Source organism: Apium graveolens, chromosome 10, assembly GCF_009905375.1.
Source record: "Apium graveolens cultivar Ventura chromosome 10, ASM990537v1, whole genome shotgun sequence".
NCBI lineage: Eukaryota > Viridiplantae > Streptophyta > Magnoliopsida > Apiales > Apiaceae > Apium > Apium graveolens.
In genome coordinates, this window is record NC_133656.1 from 122,598,145 (window position 1) to 122,619,693 (window position 21,549).

Below are 21,549 nucleotides of genomic sequence, written 5' to 3' on the forward strand. Positions count from 1 at the left end.
AATAACTTGTGCTTAAATCGTTGTGTTGTCAATTTCTGTAGACATATAGGAACTCAACATAATTGATGACTATTCGACTTCTATCTTAATTGTGGATGCTTGGTAGAATGGTATTAGTACAATGAAAGTTGGCTTTTATCAGTTTCGTGTTATTCGATTAATATCATCACTGTCACATGCTAAAGGTAATAACAATGGCTATAGAAGGAAGTAATAATGAAGTTCTGATCTCATGAGTGTTTATTATTGATAAATTGAAGTGTTAGTTAAGTGGTTAATTAAGTAGTTAATTATAGTTAATATTTAATCAACAGTTTTAAGTGTTATTATCTTAACATTGAGAAGTAATCATACATTGGTGAGTGAGTTTAATTAGACAATAATTTAGTCTGAGTCTCTGAGGGAACGAACTAGAAAGTATTCTATATTACTTGCGAACGCGTATACTTGCGTGAATATTAGCGCGTGTTTTCGTCCTAACAAGTTTTTGGCGCCGTTGCCGGGGACTCGGCGTATTTGTTTAGTTTATGTACTTACCATCATTGGTCATTAGGACTCAGTGATTAGGACGTAGTAGTTACTTATTTTTTTCTTTTTTTTTGGTTGTGTGTCAGGTACTTTAGCAAGCGTTTATGCAAACTCGTTCTCGTGCTCGCAATAGGACTTTAGATACAGCTGAGGAGACAGACGAAGTTCTTGATATTCCAGAAAAGTTAGATTTTGAGGATTCGGATTCAGGAACTGAGCAGAAAGAACCAGTAAACATGAGAGATCGTATTGTTCAAGTTGATCCAGCTCTTATGGATTTTTCTCGGCCTAAAATTGATGACATTCAGTCAAGCATCCTTCATCCGGCTATTCAAGCTAACACCTTTGAAATCAAGCCGGGCACTATTCAGATGGTGCAGAATTCTGTTTCTTTTGGAGGAGCGGCAACTGAAGACCCCAATATGCACATAAGGAATTTTGTCGAGATCTGCAGCACTTTTAAGTATAATGGCATGACTGATGAGGCTATCAAGTTGAGGCTTTTCCCATTCTCACTAAGGGACAAGGCTAAAGACTGGTTACATTCTGAACCAGCTGGGTCCATCACTACGTGGCAAGATCTTGCGCAAAAGTTTCTGGTGAAGTTTTATCCAATGGCAAAGACTGCTGCTATAAGGAGTGCTCTTACTCAGTTTGCGCAGCAACCTACAGAATCTATGTGCGAGGCTTGGGAACGCTACAAAGAAATGTTGAGAAAATGTCCACATCATGGAATGCCGGATTGGATGGTGATCACTGGTTTCTATAATGGTTTGGGGGCCCAATCTCGGCCCATGCTCGATGCAGCAGCTGGAGGCGCCTTATGGGCTAAAAGCTATACAGAGGCGTATAATCTTATCGAGACGATGGCTGCAAATGAGCATCAAAACCCAACTCAGAGGATGACGTCAGGCAAGGTAGCAGGTATTATGGAAGTTGATGCAGCCACCGCTTTTGCAGCCCAGCTCCAAGCGCTATCAATGAAGGTTGATTCTCTAGCTACGTATGGAGTTAATCAAATAGCTATGGTTTGTGAGCTTTGTACAGGTTCTCATGCTACGGATCAGTGTTCTCTTGTAAACGAATCTGTTCAGTATGTGAATAATTATCAGCGACAACAGCAGCCTGTGCCAGCGACCTATCATCCTAACAACAGAAATCATCCAAATTTCAGCTGGGGGAATAATCAGAATGCTATTCAGCCACCATATCAGCAAGGAGTGAGTAAACAGTTTAACCCACCTGGATTCCAGCAACCTCAGCAGTACGCTACAAGGCAATCATATCCTCAACAAGGAAGTGCAGCTGCACCTACTAGTGCTGATTTTGAGGAACTTAAGCTGTTGTGCAAGAGTTAGGCGGTTTCTATCAAGACCTTGGAAAATCAAATCGGTCAATTAGCCAATGCAGTGCTCAATCGTCAACCTGGCACTCTTCCCAGTGACACGGAAGTACCAGGCAGGAAGGAAGCTAAAGAGCAAGTCAAGGCTATTACCTTAAGGTCTGGAAAAGTAGCTGATGCTGAAAAGGCAAAAGAATTAGAAGCTGAAATTAGAGGTGAAGAATCTAAGCAAAAGGAGAAAGCGGCGGAACCAAGGAAGACTACTGTTGAACACACTCTGCCTGAGGCTAATACAGGGGAGAAACAGCTCTATCCTCCACCACCTTTTCCTATGAGATTGCAGCAACAAAAGCTGGATAGACAGTTCGGGAAGTTTCTGGAGGTGTTCAAGAAACTTCACATCAATATACCTTTCGCTGAGGCTCTGGAACAAATGCCTAGTTATGCGAAGTTTATGAAGACTATTCTTTCAAGGAAGGTGAAACTGGATGACCTTGAAACCGTTGCTCTCACGAAAGAATGCAGCGCTGTTCTGCAACAAAAGTTACCACCAAAACTGAAAGATCCAGGGAGCTTCACCATTCCTTGCACAATTGGCAATCTGACGTTTGACAAGTGCCTTTGTGATTTGGGAGCAAGCATTAATCTGATGCCATTGTCGATCTTTAAAAAACTGGATCTGCCTGATCCAAAACCCACGTATATGTCACTACAATTGGCTGACCGTTCCATTACTTACCCAAGGGGCATAGTTGAGGATGTGCTCGTCAAAGTGGATAAGCTCTTCTTTCCAGCAGATTTTGTTATTCTGGATTTTGAGGAAGATAAGAAGATTCCCATAATCTTGGGGAGGCCTTTCTTGGCTACTGGTCGTACCTTGATAGATGTGCAAAAAGGGGAACTTACTATGCGGGTCCAAGATCAGGATGTGACCTTCAACGTATTCAAGGCAATGAAATTCCCTACAGAAGATGAGGAGTGCTTAAAAGTGGATGTGATTGATTCTGCGGTTACTTCGGAACTCGATCACATGCTAATGTCTGATGCATTGGAAAATGCCTTAGTGGGGGATTTTGACAGCGATGATGAAGATAGCAACGAGCAATTACAATATCTGAACGCTTCTCCCTGGAAGCGAAAGCTGGACATACCATTTGAATCTCTTGGTACTTCTGACCTCAAGAACGCAGAAGGAAAGCTCAAACCATCAATAGAGGAAGCACCTACCTTGGAGCTCAAGCCATTACCTGAACACTTGAGGTATGCTTTTTTAGGTGATTCATCTACGTTACCTGTTATTATTTCATCTGACCTTTCAGGTAGTGAGGAAGACAAGCTCTTAAGGATTTTGAGAGAATTCAAATCGGCTATAGGATGGACCATAGCAGACATCAAGGGGATAAGTCCTTCATATTGTATGCATAAAATTCTGCTAGAGGAAGGTAGTAAGCCAACTGTGGAACAGCAGCGAAGACTGAATCCCATCATGAAGGAGGTGGTGAAGAAAGAAATTCTGAAATGGCTAGATGCAGGCATCATTTATCCTATTTCTGATAGCTCATGGGTGAGCCCCGTACAATGTGTACCTAAGAAGGGAGGTATCACTGTGGTCGCAAATGAAAAGAATGAGCTCATCCCTACTCGAACAGTTACAGGATGGAGAGTATGCATGGATTATAGAAAATTGAACAAAGCCATAAGGAAGGATCACTTCCCTCTTCCATTTATTGATCAGATGCTTGACAGATTGGCGGGACATGAGTATTTTTGTCTTCTGGATGGTTATTCCGGGTATAATCAGATTTGTATTGCACCAGAGGATCAGGAAAAGACTACCTTCACTTGTCCATTTGGCACATTTGCTTTTCGCAGAGTTTTGTTTGGGTTATGTGGCGCCCCGGCCACCTTTCAGAGATGTATGATGGCTATATTCTCTGACATGATTGGAAATAACGTCGAAGTGTTCATGGATGACTTCTCCGTCTTTGGACACTCATATGATGAATGTTTGAATAATCTGTGCGCCGTACTCAAAAGATGCGTGGAAACTAATTTGGTGCTTAATTGGGAGAAATGTCACTTTATGGTGCGTGAAGGCATTATCCTTGGGCATAAGGTCTCTAGCAAGGGTCTGGAGGTGGACAAGGCCAAGGTGGGAGTCGTTGAAAATCTTCCCCCACCTAATTCTGTGAAAGGAATCCTGTAGTTTTCTTGGTCATGCGGGTTTTTATCGGCGATTCATCAAGGACTTTTCAAAGATATCTAAGCCGTTGTGCAATTTGCTTGAGAAAGATGTGCCTTTCAAATTTGATGATGAATGTTTGGCAGCATTCGAGACTCTCAAGAAGAGTTTGATCACGACACCGGTCATTACAGCACCAGATTGGACAGAACCATTTGAGATGATGTGTGATGCGAGTGATTATGCGGTAGGTGCAGTTCTGGGACAGCGCAAGAAAAATCTCTTCCATGTGGTCTACTATGCGAGTAAGACTTTAAATGGTGCCCAATTAAACTACACCACTACTGAGAAGGAGCTTTTGGCTATAGTCTTTGGCTTTGAGAAATTTCGATCTTATCTGCTTGGTACGAAAGTAACAGTATTCACTGATCATGCAGCTATTCGCTATCTGGTTTCTAAGAAGGATTCGAAGCCAAGACTCATTCGTTGGGTGCTTTTACTTCAGGAATTTGAGTTAGAGATCAAAGATAGAAAAGGTACTGAGAATCAAGTAGCTGACCATCTCTCTAGGTTGGAGAATCCCGATTCTACTTCACAAGATAGGACATTAATCAATGAATCTTTTCCGGATGAGCAGTTGTTTGCAATTCAGGAGGAAGAACCATGGTTTGCAGATATTGTAAACTATCTCGTCAGCAATATAATGCCTCCTAATTTGACATCCGCTCAAAAGAAGAAGTTTCTGCATGAGGTGAAGTGGTATATGTGGGATGAACCATATTTGTTTAGACAGGGAGCTGACCAGATCATCAGGAGATGTATCCCGTTCTGTGAGACGGAGGGGATATTACGAGACTGCCATTCCACGGTTTATGGTGGACACTATGGCGGTGAGAAGACGGCAGCTCGTATTCTGCAAGCAGGTTTTTTCTGGCCTACTTTGTTCAAGGATGCTCATCAGTTTGTTTTAAGGTGTGATCGTTGCCAAAGAGTGGGAAATTTGTCAAGGAAGGATGAAATGCCATTAAATGTGATGCTTGAAGTCGAGGTCTTTGATGTATGGGGAATCAATTTCATGGGGCCTTTTATCTCGTCTTGCAATAATCAATACATCTTGCTGGCAGTCGATTATGTCTCAAAATGGGTCGAAGTTAAAGCTTTACCGACAAATGATGCAAAGGCAGTGCTAAATTTTCTTCATAAGCAAATTTTCACAAGGTTTGGAACACCTCGGGTAATCATAAGTGATGAAGGATCGCATTTTTGCAACCGTAAGTTCACTTCTATGATGCAGCGTTATAATGTGAATCATCGAGTAGCTACTGCCTATCATCCGCAAACAAATGGTCAAGCGGAAGTGTCTAACAGAGAGATAAAATGCATTCTAGAGAAGGTTGTTTGTCCGTCAAGGAAGGATTGGTCTTTAAAGCTCGATGAAGCTGTTTGGGCTTACAGAACAGCATACAAAACTCCACTTGGGATGTCACCGTTTCAGTTGGTGTACGGAAAAGGATGTCATCTACCTGCGGAGCTTGAGCACAAGGCCTACTGGGCATTGAAGTAGTTGAACCTGGATTTAGATGCAGCTGGTAAGAAAAGAATGCTTCAGCTTAATGAACTGGATGAATTTCGACTTCAAGCGTACGAAAATAACAAAATGTATAAGGAAAAGGTGAAGAGGTGGCACGATAGGAAGCTACATCCAAAGTTATTTGTGCCAGGGCAACAAGTTCTTTTATTCAACTCTCGGCTCCGACTTTTTCCTGGGAAGTTGAAATCAAAGTGGTCTGGACCTTTTATTGTCAAAACTGTGTTTCCACATGGAGCGGTGGAAATTTTTGAGAATGATCCGGACCAAGCATTCAAGGTTAACGGTCAGCGGTTGAAGCACTACTATGGGGACATGGCAAATCGAGAAGTGGTTAGTGCCATTTTGTTGACTACTTGAGCAGGGTACGAAACGTCAAGCTAATGACGAAAAAGAAGCGCTGCGTGGGAGGCAACCCATGAATTATTGTTACAGGAACCCTTAGAAGTTAATAACCTATCCAAAAACACAAAAAAATCAGAAAACAGGGGCTGAAAAAAAAAATCCAGTGACCCCCTGCACGCCCGCGCAGCTATGCTGAGCGGCTGCGCAGGGGTCGAGGATCAGAAATTTTTTTTACAGTTCAGAGAAAAAAAAAAAAAACAAACAAAAACAAACACAAAAACAGTTTTAGCCCATAAACCCACGATTTGTTCCCACTACCCCATCATTTTATCCCTTAATTTCCAAACCCTAATCTAATCCACACCCTATATATACATACACCTATCCTACATATCGCCCACAAAACTTCCTACACTTAAACCCTCTCACAAACATCAAATATCAGTTCTTACACGCTTTTATTCACGAATCAATGGCACCCAAGAGAGCACGCACTATTGACAGCAGCAGCACAGTTCCTACTGCTGATTCATCGAGGGGTACTGCTGCAAGGCCTCGGTTAACTGACAGAGCCGCGGAGGAGGAGTACACTAGGCTGTTGGGTAAGCCGATTCTGAAGGAGAGGGGGTTTTTACCATCGGGGAGGGATGGTGAGTTGTTGCCCATGATTGCAGAGAAGGGGTGGATAGCTTTTTGTGAGTCACCCGAAGCAGTACCGATGAGCGTTGTTCGCGAGTTCTACGTGAACGTGAAGGCTGAAAAGAATGGGTTTTCTGTGGTCCGTAGGCTGACGGTTGATTATCATCCTGCGGCGATTCGCCGTGTGATTGGACAGCGAGAGAGGAAGCCCGAGGAGGAGAACTGGAATGAAAAGACTGCTGAGGATTTTGACTTGGATTTGATTTATGCGACTCTCTGTCGACCGGGCACAGTTTGGACCCGCAGTACAGGCAATAATGAGTATCGTCACTTTCTGGCGATCGCCATGAACAGGTATGCCCGTGCATGGAATGCATTTATTTGTGCTAATATTTTGCCTTCTTCGCATGCACACGAGGTCACAGTTGAGAGAGCACAGCTATTGTGGGGAATTCTGAATGAGGAGTACTATGTGGACCTTGGTGAGTTTATCTACCAAGGAATTCTGAAGTTTTTGAGGGGAGCAAAGCATATGAACATCCCTTATGCATCTACGATTACGAAGCTATGCCGAGCAGTGGGAGTGAACTGGCCGGCTCATGAGCAGTTGCAGTTGCCAGCCGCTCCGATTGATTCTGGCACTCTGAATGGGATGCAGGAGTGGACCGGTGGTGAGCCTGAGGAGCATGGGCTGGGTTATCGTCTTCCAGGAGGGCGTCCAGCATGAGGTGCTACTATGGCTAGGCCAGGGCGTGATGAGGCTGGTTCTTCGAGAGCTCAGGAGGGTGCTGGGATGGTTGATGCCCAGTATAGGAGGCTTTCACGGCGAATGGATGCCATGTATGAGACGCAGAGCTGGTTTGCTCAGGAGCTCACCCTTGCGTTAGGGACTGGTTTTCGAGGCCTTGGAGCTGATATCCAGTGGCTAGTTTTTGGTGAGGACTCTGCATACCCGCCGCCTGATACTCCACCCACTGAGGGTGATGATGATGATGACTCCGAGTAGGTATACCCTGTGTTCCTTTCTACTACTTTCACTGAGGACAGTGAAGATTTTTAGTTTGGGGGTGGTAGTTAAGGAATATTGTGTGTGTGTCATTTAGTTGCATATTCATGATAGTTTAGTTCATATAGTTGCATAATTTATGCCATATAGTTTTTTTTTATGAATGTCATGTAGCTCATGCATTTACCATGATCCCTTTTGCAATGATTTATCGACTGAATTGTGATATTGATGCGAGTGTAGTGATAGCATTAAAGTAATATTAAGTTGTGTAGGTTGATATGCATGCTAGAAACAATTGTAAGTCCACTAAGTCTTAGAGAATGCGTAAGGGCTAGATTGTTGTTATGATTTGGTTGTTTTCAAGGTCAATCTACTTATTATGCTTAGAATTCGATTATAGGTTCTTAGTGATAAAGGCATGAAAAAGAAAAAAAAAATTGGAGAAAAAAAATATGGAAGTTGTTGCTAGTTGTGGCTAGGCGTCAAATGGCTAGTAGCCGGCTCGCATAAGTTGCGAGTAGTCTAGGGTTGAGCAAGATGGAGCGAAACGCACTTGCTCAGAAGTTAAAAAAAAATAATAATAATAATAATTTTGCATAATTGATCAAGAGTGGGCTCTTTGGTATTCGAGTTATTAAGTTCATAGGGGACTTTGTGCCTAGTGACCTAAGGCTTTTAGAGTCTGGGATCTGCTAACCTAACGCTCGTTACATGGATACCATTGTATAAGTCTTTTGTGGACCTCACTCATTGCACGGTCAAATAAGCATTTGAGTTGTAAATAAAAAGCACGATTCCGTAGTAAGCTCCAGAGTTCTTGTAGTGTTGTATATCACTTTGTGCCTAGAATTTTTATTCTTTGTATAATCGTAGGATTGCCTTGAGGATAGTCTAGTCATAGTAATTGGTCTAGTTCCGGAGCATATCTGTTAAGCATTTGCACACACCACGTTTCTGGCTGTATGTCCGTTTGCATGAGTTTATTGATCTTTAGTTGTCTAACTGCATTCGTTGAGATGTGGCAATTTGGTTGATTAATTGTAGTAAGGGGGATCGCTGCATTTTCATATAGATTGCATTCATGCATATTTTTATTTGTTTTTGAGTCTGTGACGCTTGAGGGCAAGCATCGATTTAAGTTTGGGGGTGTGATAAGTGGCATTTTATACCACTTAGAACGTCTTAAAATGGCTTAATTTGATGTCTTGAAATCAAGTATTTTGTGTATTTGATGCGTTTTTCTAGTGTTTATGCATTTCAGGGTATTAGTTGCATTTCGGGGGAGGAATCATCAAGAATAAGCCTTGGCATGTGTTCACCATTGCGAGAGAAAAGGAACGGGCAGATTACGGCGAAGAAACGGAGCAAACTTGGATTTTTTCCAGTAGAGGCCTGCGCGCCCGCGCAGCTATGCTAAGCGGCCGCGCAGGGTCGGGAATTTTGCTGAATTATTTTAGACTTCTACTTCTGTTTGGCTTCCAACTTCTATGTAATCTGAGTTTTATGGGACTATTATATAAGTAGATTTGAAACGTTTTCACAAGGGGATTAAGAAGAAGAAGATTGTGTTTTACACAAGAAGCGAAGGAGATAAGGAAGAAGACCGATTTAGCACACCGCAACGAAGAGGAAGCATATTTTCTTGTGATTCTTGTTTCGTTGTAACGTTGGATGCTAGTTTTCTTGCTTTGACTTATTTACTCTTGTGACGTACTCTGTTTTAATATAATTAGTTTAGTTATTATTTTCTTGTGTTTGTTTATCATGATTTCATATGAACCCATGATGGCGATAAGTTCTATTATGGGCTAATCGTGATCATGGGGTTGCAACGGATTTATTATGGAATTCTTTAGTTAATTATTTAATACTTTAGTGTGTAATGATTGCTTGATATCTAGTATTGGTTGTGCGTATTCGTCTTATGTGCGTCGCGAACATATAAGATAGGGTGTTAATCTCTTGTGAAGCGACGGTGGATCTTGAGATTTAGAACTTGCCATGCTAGCATAGGTTCATGTACGTTGTGCATGATTAGTGGGTAACTCTAACAGTTTTATTTGCCCTATGTAATCAAAAAAAGGAATAACTTGTGCTTAAATCGTTGTGTTGTCAATTTCTGTAGACATATAGGAACTCAACATAATTGATGACTATTCGACTTCTATCTTAATTGTGGATGCTTGGTAGAATGGTATTAGTACAATGAAAGTTGGTTTTTATCAGTTTCGTGTTATTCGATTAATATCATCACTGTCACATGCTAAAGGTAATAACAATGGCTATAGAAGGAAGTAATAATGAAGTTGTGATCTCATGAGTGTTTATTATTGATAAATTGAAGTGTTAGTTAAGTGGTTAATTAAGTAGTTAATTATAGTTAATATTTAATCAACAGTTTTAAGTGTTATTATCTTGACATTGAGAAGTAATCATACATTGGTGAGTGAGTTTAATTAGACAATAATTTAGTCTGAGTCTCTGAGGGAACGAACTAGAAAGTATTCTATATTACTTGCGAACGCGTATACTTGCGTGAATATTAGCGCGTGTTTTCGTCCTAACACATACATTAATTAATTAAAATCTATATAATAATTCATGATCGAGAGAGAAGAATAAGTAACCTGTTTCATCTATAGAGCGGAAATCTGGCATAATAGATATTCGAAAATTCGATTAACATTTGAATATTTTTTACATGCACCCACAGAAAATTCGATCAACAATCATCACCCATTTACAGATGCTCTGGATGAGCAAGAGTTTCTCCATACTCGTTTCGTATGCTGAGAATCAACACTCAATAAGTAACATACATTAATTAATTGAAATCTATATAATAAACAAATTAAATACGTACAGAAATACAAACATGATAAAATATCGTTAGGAATAAAATTGAACCCGAGAATAAAAATAACCTCTCTTAAAAATTTCATCAAACATGTAAATCTCAAAAAAGAAATTTGTATAATTGCACGAGGGGACATCAATTTTTACCTGTTTTGGCTGAGAAAAATGTAATTTGGAGTCCCAAACAATTGTTATTCGCCGTAATCAAACCTAAACAAACAACAAAACATGAAAACAAAATCAAATACGGATGATAAAAATAATGATCAATTATTCATCAAGTAACTGCGTATGATTACAAAACAATCAAACGTATATACAAATGAAAATGGATAAACATACCCAAAATATAAATCCATAGAAATATAAGAAAGAAGAAAAGAAGATGGAGAACAAAATTATGGATTTAATTTTGAAAATGGATGCAGGTGATAATAATGGTAAATCAGATAATCATGTAATAGTAATTTTGAAATTATGGATTGATATGGCCTGTAACAAAGAAAGAAGAAGAAGATAATGATTATCAAGGAAAGTAGTAATGATTTTTGAATTTGAATTAGTATGAGCATGAATTTTGGATCTGTAATTGATTTGGTATAGTAACATATGTGAGAAAATCATGCAAATCTTTCCTTAGATAAGATATTTAAATTTTAAAATTCAAAAAAATTTCATGTTTAGTGTGTTGATGGGTAAAAAAATGGGTAAACTTATATGGATATATCCATGGATATATAGATTTAATACTTAATATGGGTCATGGGTAAATTTATTTACCCATTGGGTAAATTTTGTGGATATATCCATGGATCTATTGATTTTATACTTAATATGGGTTATGGGTACCCATTTGGAAAATGGGTAAATTAAGGAGTAGCCATTAAGAATATATAGATGACAAATAAAATAACTACTATTTGAACGACACCCGATTTAATATTAATATTTTAATTTAACCGAGTTCAATTCTTTATAAGTATCAATTTATATTAATATTTTAATTTCGTTAAGTGTTTAGACCGGTTATGAATTCATTTCTCTTAAAATAATAACTGAATTATTTTTAATATTGGCACATGCTTCGCAAGGATTAACAATAAGTATCAGTTATAATATATAAAAGCAAACAAATAAAAAGATAAATCAGTTTGGAGAGTTTGTTACGGTTTGTTTGGGTAGAGCTAGAGATGCACAAAAGGCCCATCGGGCCGAGTTTTGACCGGGCCTTAAAAAGTCCGGGCTTTGACCGGGCCGGGCTTTTCGGACTTTGACTTTGACCGGGCCGGGCCGGGCTTTCCGAAAATATCAGAGCCCGGTTTGGGCCCTTAAGGCGGGCCTAACCGGGCTTTTTCCGGGTCGGATCGGATCAGGCCGGGCTTTTTCTAATTTAAATTGGATCGAGTTTTATTAGAGATTCTGAAGACTACATATGTTAGCAACTAGATCATCGTAAAAATTTATTAGTTTACATGGAATATTTTATGAAAACATTACTTCGTTGAAAATATTTAAGTTCGGCAAAAAATAAACATGTGTATAGAATAATATGTTTTATCATTATTATCCAAATATATATAATGTATTTACTATATCTTCTTTCATTATTTATGCAATGAAATATATAAATAATATTATTAATCACAAATATGTAAATATATATGTGTTTAAAGTATTATTTATATTTATAGTAAATGTGAATTCATAAATATATAAGAAAATATATTTGAATAATCAGATTTTAACCGGGTTTTTTCGGGCTTTTAATCGGGCCCGGCCGGGCCGGGCCGAAGCCCGGGCTTTTAACCGGGCCGGGCCGGGCCGGGCTTTTAACCGGGTCGGGCCGGGCTTTGCCTAAAAATATAGGGTCCGTCAAGGCCCTAAGCCCGGGTCGGAATCGGGCCGGACTTGACCGGGTTTTGACCGGATCGGGTCGGGACAGATTTTCGGGTCCGGGTTTTTTGTGCATCTCTAGGTAGAGCTAATACACTTAAGGAGTCTTTAATTAATGAGCTAACTAACAAACAATTAGTTGGCAAGTGATAGTAATGATATGTGTACAAGAACCAACACTAATAGTAATACCTTTACTTGTCACCAGCACCACCCATATCTCAACAATCAACAAACAAAGCGTATGGTTGATGGTGGCTATGCATTATTTCCACCTTACTTCACTCGCACAGTCACATACATGCCCCCAACTAAACCAACTTGTTATTCATGCTTCTTTGTTAAGTTCAAACACACCAACAGAAATTTTACTATATATTATTCTTTTGTCGTTGTTTTTAAAGAGCTTATATCAGAATAGGTAAAAGAGACGAAACCACGTGGATTTTAACTTAGGAGGACCGGATAATACTTAGGTGAGATCGATTGGAGTTATTTCAAAAAAATATTAATATTTAATATTACAATTTTTATGATTTTGAATAGTTGGCAGTGACCCGAACTCACTTTAGTCCCTCTTATTTCCGCTTTTTCTGTTTCTCGGATCGAATTGTTACCTGACATTCGATTCATCCCATCCTATCCCGATAGAGTTGACACACAGACTTGATCATACGACTGTTCCTGCATTATTCTTCATGTTTAAATGTATATTTATATAGTAGTCAATAATGTTTTTGTACCCCCTGTATTATTCATATTCCTACATCAGGATAAATGGAGGATGATATTTGAGTTGACATGCTTATAGGCTACTTATGATTTAATGAAATTTAATTAATTCATTAATTCTCTTGAATTATAATGCTAGTATATTGTAGTATTAGTTTGTTTCGCAAGATGACTAGAAATGGAGTCAATGCTAAGACAGCAGCGATTACAGATCAGGAGGACTAAATATTCTTTCAAATACAAAAATGCAGATATAATGCATCATCAATCATCAGTTTAAATTCATTTTAAAACCAAGTTGTACCATTCCAAACTTCCAGTTCCCAATTCGGGTAATATAGTTGAATCCTATACCGTGAACCCGAACTAATCAGCTCCCTCCGTCCCTTTTGAAAAAAAAAAATTTGTCTCAAATTACTTGTCCATCTCTTGTTTCAATACAAATTTAAGGGTAATTATTCAAAACTATTCCTATATTTATTGTTCCCAAAATTTGATTTTTTAAAATTTAACTCAATTCTCATTTTTCAATGTATTAAATAAGGATATTTTGTGAAAAGTCTTATCCAACTAACTTTTTTCTTAATATGCATAATTTTTTCAAAAAAAAACATGTAATATGGGACGATTGAGTACTAAAATACCCTACCCAATGTGATTACAAGTAAGTATATCACTTTGTGGCCTATTACAATTACCCATGTAGGTCAACTTTTAGCAACTTCCCGTTGCTCGTGAATTCTATACTTTTTGGCTTCTTTGATTATTTTTTTGTTAAACTAGTTTACTAAGCCGCGCTTCGCAGCGGTTTTTTAAAATAATATTTCGTCTTTTTTTTATTTTTTTATCTGATCTTGGTCATTAAGAAATTATGAATAATAAATAAATACAATAGATCAAAAATTTAAAAATCTCGTTGTCTCGTTAATAATTTTTTTTCCAATGAGCCGCTCTCTTATTATTCAAAAAAATTATCATAAATTATATTATGCATTAGTCATTAATCGATGTAATATTTTTTCTCTTTAACGATTTGAGAGTCAGCACTTCACCGTCCTTATCTTCTCATTTGCGTAAGTATATAATAATATGATGATATAATGATTTTAAAAAAATTTGAGAAAATATATTTATAGACAATTGTCCTTATAGTATTTTGTAGGGTAAAATTTTAAAAGAAAAATTTTAGGAAAATATAATATATTAAGTTGATTTTAGGAAAAAGATGAGAATTGATATTTAAAAAGAAATTTAGGACAATATCAAGATAGTAATTTGTTTTAAATAGAATGGGAAATTTTTAGGAGAATATTATAATAGTAAGTTGATTTCAAAAACTTTAATAGAAGATTTTGTAGAAATTTTAGGAGAACATTACGAATGTTGATAATATATTTAGAAGAATATACGGCAATTGTAATTTTTGATATTTATTAACTAAAAAAATTGAGAAAATTAGAAAAATATAATGAGATAATCTGAGAGGCGCCACTCAAACGCTTCCTTCTTCTCCTTTATATAAGTATATTGATTGATCAATTTTTTTAACATTTTAAAATTTTAAAATATACATTATTAAGTAAGTTTGACATATACTCTCGATCTCTATAATTTTCATGAGTCTTCTTTGATAAAGTACGGAAAAAAATAGAATTTTATTATAATTCGACTTGTTCTTGATTAAAATAAAAGCATGACTTATATAGCTAACAATCAAGTAATAAATAAAAATATCAAAATAAGTAAACTGTTATAATAATAAAATTATTCAATAATAATAATATTGTATCCCTTAAACTCACCATTTTTAGCTGAGAATTCCAACACAAAAGACGGGAGAATCCAAAAAGGCCGAGTCACCAACCCAAACAAATCAACAACCAAAAAGAATATAGGTAATTCAAGTGTATTCAAATCAAAAGCAGGGTTAATAAGGAATTCAATCCGCGGGGATGAAGAACCATCCATATTATTAAATGAAACATCCATTTTATTAAATAACCAAATAATTTAAAAAATTAAAATAAATCTGAAACCATCAAAACTATATCCAGTTTAAAATTAAACTCCATAACCAATCCAAATAAATTCCAAATAATCGAATCCAAGTCAACAAACCATATCTAATCATCAATCAAATAAAACATTGTATTTGAATCTAATCAAATCTCACGAAGGAACAATGTGCCCGAAACACATATAAATTAAATCAATGTGCATAGAACACCAAATAAATTAAATAAATCCTGTAAAGGGATAAGGTGCCTAAAGTACCAAATAGACTATAGTAATCCCTCGAAGAGTTAATGTGCCTCATAAATTAAATAAAGCCCATGAAGGGCTAATATACCCAGAATACCAAATAAAATAAAGCAATTCTCGAAGGGCTAATATACCTAAAGTATCAAATAAACTAAACAATTTCTTGTAAGCTAATATGCTTAGAGCATGTGATAAAACAAAATAAAAGGTGGAGAAGGTATACCTGAATGCCTAGAGCTACCCTATCATAGACACGAAAAAAAGGAAGAAGGGAGAGAAAAAATGAAAAAACAATAATATTAATGAGCCAATATCATCAAAAAGAGAAAAATAGTGTGTCACACTGTCTCAACCAAAATCAGGACAAAAAAATCAACCAAAATCAATTTGGTTCACACCAGAAAAATTCAACTAATTCAAAGAAAAAAACAATAATCGTGATTAAAACTCAAAATCATCTAAGAAAATGAATCGATTTGAAAATTAATACGAGAAAAATCTAGAAAATGAAACAAATGTTTTATACCAAATACCAACACGTGGAAACCAACGCGATATAACTCACTATCAACCTATACCGGTTCGAACGAAACTAATTTTTGATAACATGATAAAGTATGAGGAGGGAAAAAAAGGTATGATTTTATCATAATTCGACTCGTTCTCGATAACAATGTAAGAGTGATTTATATAACCAATAACTAAATAATAATAAAATAAACTATATATACTAACAACGAAAACTATTCAATGATATATATATATATATGTATATATAAATAAACATTCTTAACCATATTTTATATGTAACTGGTGATTAAATTTTGGGCAATTTAATTTAACCCCTAAAAGTCAAACAAGTTAATAATTATAGTATTTAGAGAGTATTTATTTACAATTATGGTGAAATTATTATTGAATGTGATATATTGTATGGCCGTTTATTATTTATATAAATTATTTTTTTATATAAGAAGAAAATTTTATAATTAGATGAAAAGTTTACAATTTTTCCTTACTGAATTTATTTATTAAAGATATGTATACCTTAACAATTATTTAACTTATTATTAAAGAGATGTATACCTTAACATTTATTCCGCAGTCCTTGTTTTTGTTGTCAAGAATTATCCACCCCTATTTATGTGAATGAAATGATTAATTAGCTTCATTATTTGATTAATTCTTTATTAGCAAAGGAAATGATTGGTATTAGAATAAATACATTAATTATTAATTTATAAGAGAATATTAGTATGTGAATTAACACATACATCTAATCAAATATTGATCATTAACTTGATGATTCAATTTATGAGTTCACATTTACTACCCATTTTTTTATAAATATCTTGTATGTAAGTATTCTCATACACTGTCTCTGCTTACAAGTGATCTAACGTCTCCTGTAAAGTCAATAACACCACATGCTTCTTGCTATTTGTTATTACTAACCATTGCAATAATAATAAAACTCTTTAAACTAATCATCTAGGGAAATGAAGAAACATTACTTTAATAATTTTATTAATTTTATCGAGAATGAAAGTCTAATATCATCATTATGTTAAAATCATAAAATTATTATTTTAATAAAATTAATATTTTACCGATTATTACTTAATTGTGACTTAACTATGGCTGACAAATTATGCTATTGAGAGTAGCAGCCTGTTTGTGCCCTTCCGACGTATAAAACTGTCAAATATGTTTGAACCGGCCCTGGGTCCCCAAAACAGCCCCGAAACAGAATTGTCCTTAAGGATTTAATAGTTCTTTTCATTAAAATGCAAAATATATAGGGGGCGTTTGGTTCATCTCGGGGAAACGGAATGGAATCGAGAAAGGGAAAGGAGGAGAAAGGAAAGTAAAGACCCAGAATTGTTTTACGTGTTTGGTTCAGATCCGGAAACGGAATGAAAATTTACATGATTACATTTATTTTTTATTTTTTAATATTAAACAATCTCAATATAGTCAAATATATTTATATTATAACAGTATAATATATTAACATTATAATAAATAAACAAATTTAATTATTTAATAGCACCATTAACTTTTTTAATAAATTAACATATAAATTTATATCAAAATTATTTTTAATTTATAAAAACTAAATTATAAATCATTTTTAATTTTTAAAATTAATTTTGCATACTGATGTATTTTTTTGGTCCAAGATTTAAATTATAATTGAAATAAGAAAATAAAAGTGGGAAAGGGTGTTGAAATACCTAGTGGGAGGTGGGGAATGAAGTTTGAGGAATAAGGGGTAAAGCTACAACTAAAAAAGAGTAAAGAGAATGATTGTTTTTACTAAACAAACATGAACAAAGGGAATGACCCCAATTCTTTCCCTTTCCCTTTGTTGAATACCTTGTACCAAACGTCCCCTAAAATAATCAGAATCACCTACCGCCATGTCAAGGAATATGAGTGTGTAAATGTGTGTATGCGCGCTGGAGTGTAATTAAATATTGCTTAGAGAATAAGATGCATTTAAGTAAGTTTCATAAAAATAAAACTGCACTTAGCAAGCAAAAGTTGGTGGCCGGAATAGCCTACACCACTTTTATTTTCTCTTTTTAGTATCTCCTCAAGTTTCTACCATGTTACTGTACATTTTAAAATTGGGGACTACTATACAAACGTATGTTCTTACATTATCTTACGGTTATATTTTTCGGGTAAACGTTTAAATTACGATTTTTAATTTCAATGCGTAAGTTCTGTATTTTGTGGTCTTATACCAGGTTTCATGTGTTAGAAAAATAGTTTGTCATGGACTATTTATCTTTAAAATGAATATATTTAATGTTAGGTCACACACACTGTAAAAGGGGTTGAATATAGTGTTTACTACAATCAAATCGAATATAAGAACTCAAGTAACAGAAAACAGATTTTATTCAACACAATAAACTCTGTTACAATATGGAACTGTCCTCTCTCAGTGATGAACAAATTATCACGAGAGCTGCTAGGGTTACAAAGAATAATAACTTCGATATTGATAACACTTATAATGTAAACCCTATGTCTGTGTTTATATACTACACAGTTATAAGATAATGTTCTAATTGATATGGAATATAATTCTGCTTCATAAAATATATCAACTAGTTATCTTTTCTTCCAAGTATTCTATTCTTCACAGAATTCTTTCTTCAAGCATATTTCTTTCTGTCTTAGTCTCGATCTTCTTTCCTTTCAATCAGCCGCCTGCCTTATCTGAAAGTCATCTTAAGTCCTGATATTATCTCCTGATAAATATCTTCTGATAACTTAAGTTCTGATAACTTAAGTTCTGATATCTTAAGTTATGTCTTCAGTATAAGTGTTGATTTCCAGTTAAGTACTGATTTGTCCTGTTAGGTAAGATCTGAAAACTAAACACAAATCATATTACACATGACATTATCCAATATATCTAACAATCTCCCCCAATTTGTAAATTAGCATAATATACAAGTTCAACAGATATTTGATGATGTCAAAAATATTAAGTACAAATGCATGAGAATTTGACTAGATAACTACAACTTACAGTCCTTTTAGCTTTACCATCTTAAGGTCTGATAACAGCTTCAGTCTGTATACACTTCAGAATTTAAGCAATTGTAGATCTTTGACTTGGCTTCAATTTCTGATCTCTTTGATATCAGGAGTTGTTTTGAGATAGTTCTTGTTAGTCCCTTAACAATATAGCAAGAATTACAAAAGGGGGGTTGAATGGAATTCTTGAACTTTTTTCTTGAAATAAAAATGTTCAACTCGATTATGGATATATTTGTTTTGATTAGCACAATGCGGAATGTAAACTTGAATGAATTAAAACATAAGTAATTAAAAACAAGAGTCTTTAAAAACTTTCTGGTGGATTTAAACAATTCCACCAGAGATATATATAATATATCGAGAGGACTCTGTGTGCAGAAATGCTCACAGCTGCTTACAAATGGAACTGCTGAGAATACAGGAAATGCTAAAGATTGTGCTTACAAAGATTTCTCTGTTTTTTATGTTTCTCAGCTATCTCAGTTATTTTGTTTCTATTTGCTACTCTCTTGGTTTATATATTACCAAGATTACAAAGTCAAAAGAACTAAACAAATATAAAATCTAACAGTCTTGATCTTTGCTGCTTTTCGTCCTCTATTACCCAGTTAATGGGCTTCCACAATGTGTTTGTATCCAACTCGACGGCTGTGTGTCAGCTTTCACTGTTCAACTGATGTTTGAATCTTGATATGATCATCCGTCGACTTTCAGATCATCCGTCGATGACTTAATTGATCATCCGTCGACTGCTATGTTAAACATCTGTTGATAGTCATTTGATCATCCGTCGAAGCTTTGTTAATCATCCGTCGGTAGCTATTTTGGCACTTGACTTCATTTCACTTATACAGAATTACAAGACATTGCTTATGTACAGTTAATCAACCTATTATGCATATCTAGTTAAAGTCAACATGACTTATATGCTACTACAGATTTTATACAAAGGTGCATACATCAATGTGCTACAAACTTATTATTACATAAGCTACTCACTCGATGGATAATAAGTTAATCATCCGTCGGGACTATAATGAGTTATTCGTCGGGACTAAAACTCTTATCTGTCGAGTGCTACATAATTTCACTAAGTAAAATCTACTTAGACATTTTATTTAAGTGATCATCAAGTACACAACAAAGATAAAAAATATATTTAGTTTGACTAATGAATATTCCATCACTAACTTGTTTAACTTGTAAACCAAGAAAGTAAGTTAGTTCTCCCATCATACTCATTTCATACTTACTTTGCATCAGTTTGGCAAACTTTTTACAAAGTTTCTCATCTGTAGAGCCAAATATAATATCATCTACATAAATTTGAACAAGTATGCTAGAGCCATTAACATTTCTGAAAAATAAAGTTTTATCTACAGTACCTCTTGTGAAGTGATTTTCCAAAAGGAACTTTGATAAAGTGTCATACCAGGCTGTAGGTTCTTGCTTTAGTCCATAAAGTGCTTTTAGTAGATAATAGACATACTCTGGGAAATTTGGATCTTCAAAGCCAGGAGGTTGACTTACATACACTTCTTCCTCCAAATCTCCATTCAGAAAGGCACTTTTGACATCCATTTGATAGACCTTAAAATTGGCATGGGCTGCATAGGCTAAGAAGATTCTGATGGCTTTAAGTCTTGCAACAGGAGCAAATGTTTCATCAAAATCTATCCCTTCTTGCTGGCAATAGCCTTTAGCAACAAATCTTGCTTTGTTCCTTACTACTATGCCATTTTCATCCATCTTATTTCTGAATACCCATTTGGTGTCTATTGGATTCTTTCCTTTAGGCTTAGGTACCAGCTTCCATACTTTATTCCTTTCAAATTGGTTTAGCTCCTCCTGCATGGCTAAAATCCAATCCAGATCTAACAAGGCTTCTTCTACCTTCGTTGGTTCTTCCTTAGACAGGAAGCTGCTGTTTAGACATTCTTCTTGAGTTGCTCTCCTGGTTTGAACTCTGGAAGAAACATCACCAATAATCAGTTCAAAGGGGTGATCTTTTGTCCATTTTCTTGGTTGAGGTAGATTAGCCCTAGATGAAGAAACCTCAATGTTGGCTTGATGTGTGATTGAGTTTTGATTGCTAGAAACTCCCCCTGAGTTTGTGGATCTTTGATTTGAGATAGGGGTACTTTCTATGGGTGATCTGCCTTGACTTTTGAGTACCCGACGGATGAGGCAGGTTGTATTCCGACGGATAATACAGATTGCCTTCCGATGGATGAAGCATTATGTAACTCGACGGATGTTGAGTTTTATGCTTCATTTGTGGTAGATTTGTCTGCATTATCCTTAGACACTGTTTCTTGATCACTCTCATCATCACTTTCATCACTGACCATCTCAACATTGTCGAATTTGAGGCTTTCATGGTAATCTCCATCTTTTAGTCCTTCAATCTTTTTATCATCAAACACAACATGTATAGATTCAACAACAATGTTGGTTCTTAGATTGTAGACTCTATATGCTTTACCAACAACATATCCAACACAAATTCCTTCATCTGCTTTAGCATCAAACTTTCCATTTTGATCAGTTTGATTTCTCAGAATATAGCATTTACAGCCAAAGACATGAAGAAAGTTTAGAGTTGGCTTCTT

At 35.8% G+C, this 21,549-nt stretch overlaps 1 non-coding gene across 1 annotated transcript; it reads right to left on the minus strand.

Annotated features, from left to right (window-relative positions):
- Positions 1-1,157: 1,157 nt before the first annotated feature.
- LOC141694327 (small nucleolar RNA R71) lies at positions 1,158-1,264 on the minus strand. The gene has a single exon (XR_012563644.1). It is a non-coding gene; the product is annotated as a small nucleolar RNA R71 (small nucleolar RNA).
- Positions 1,265-21,549: the final 20,285 nt, after the last annotated feature.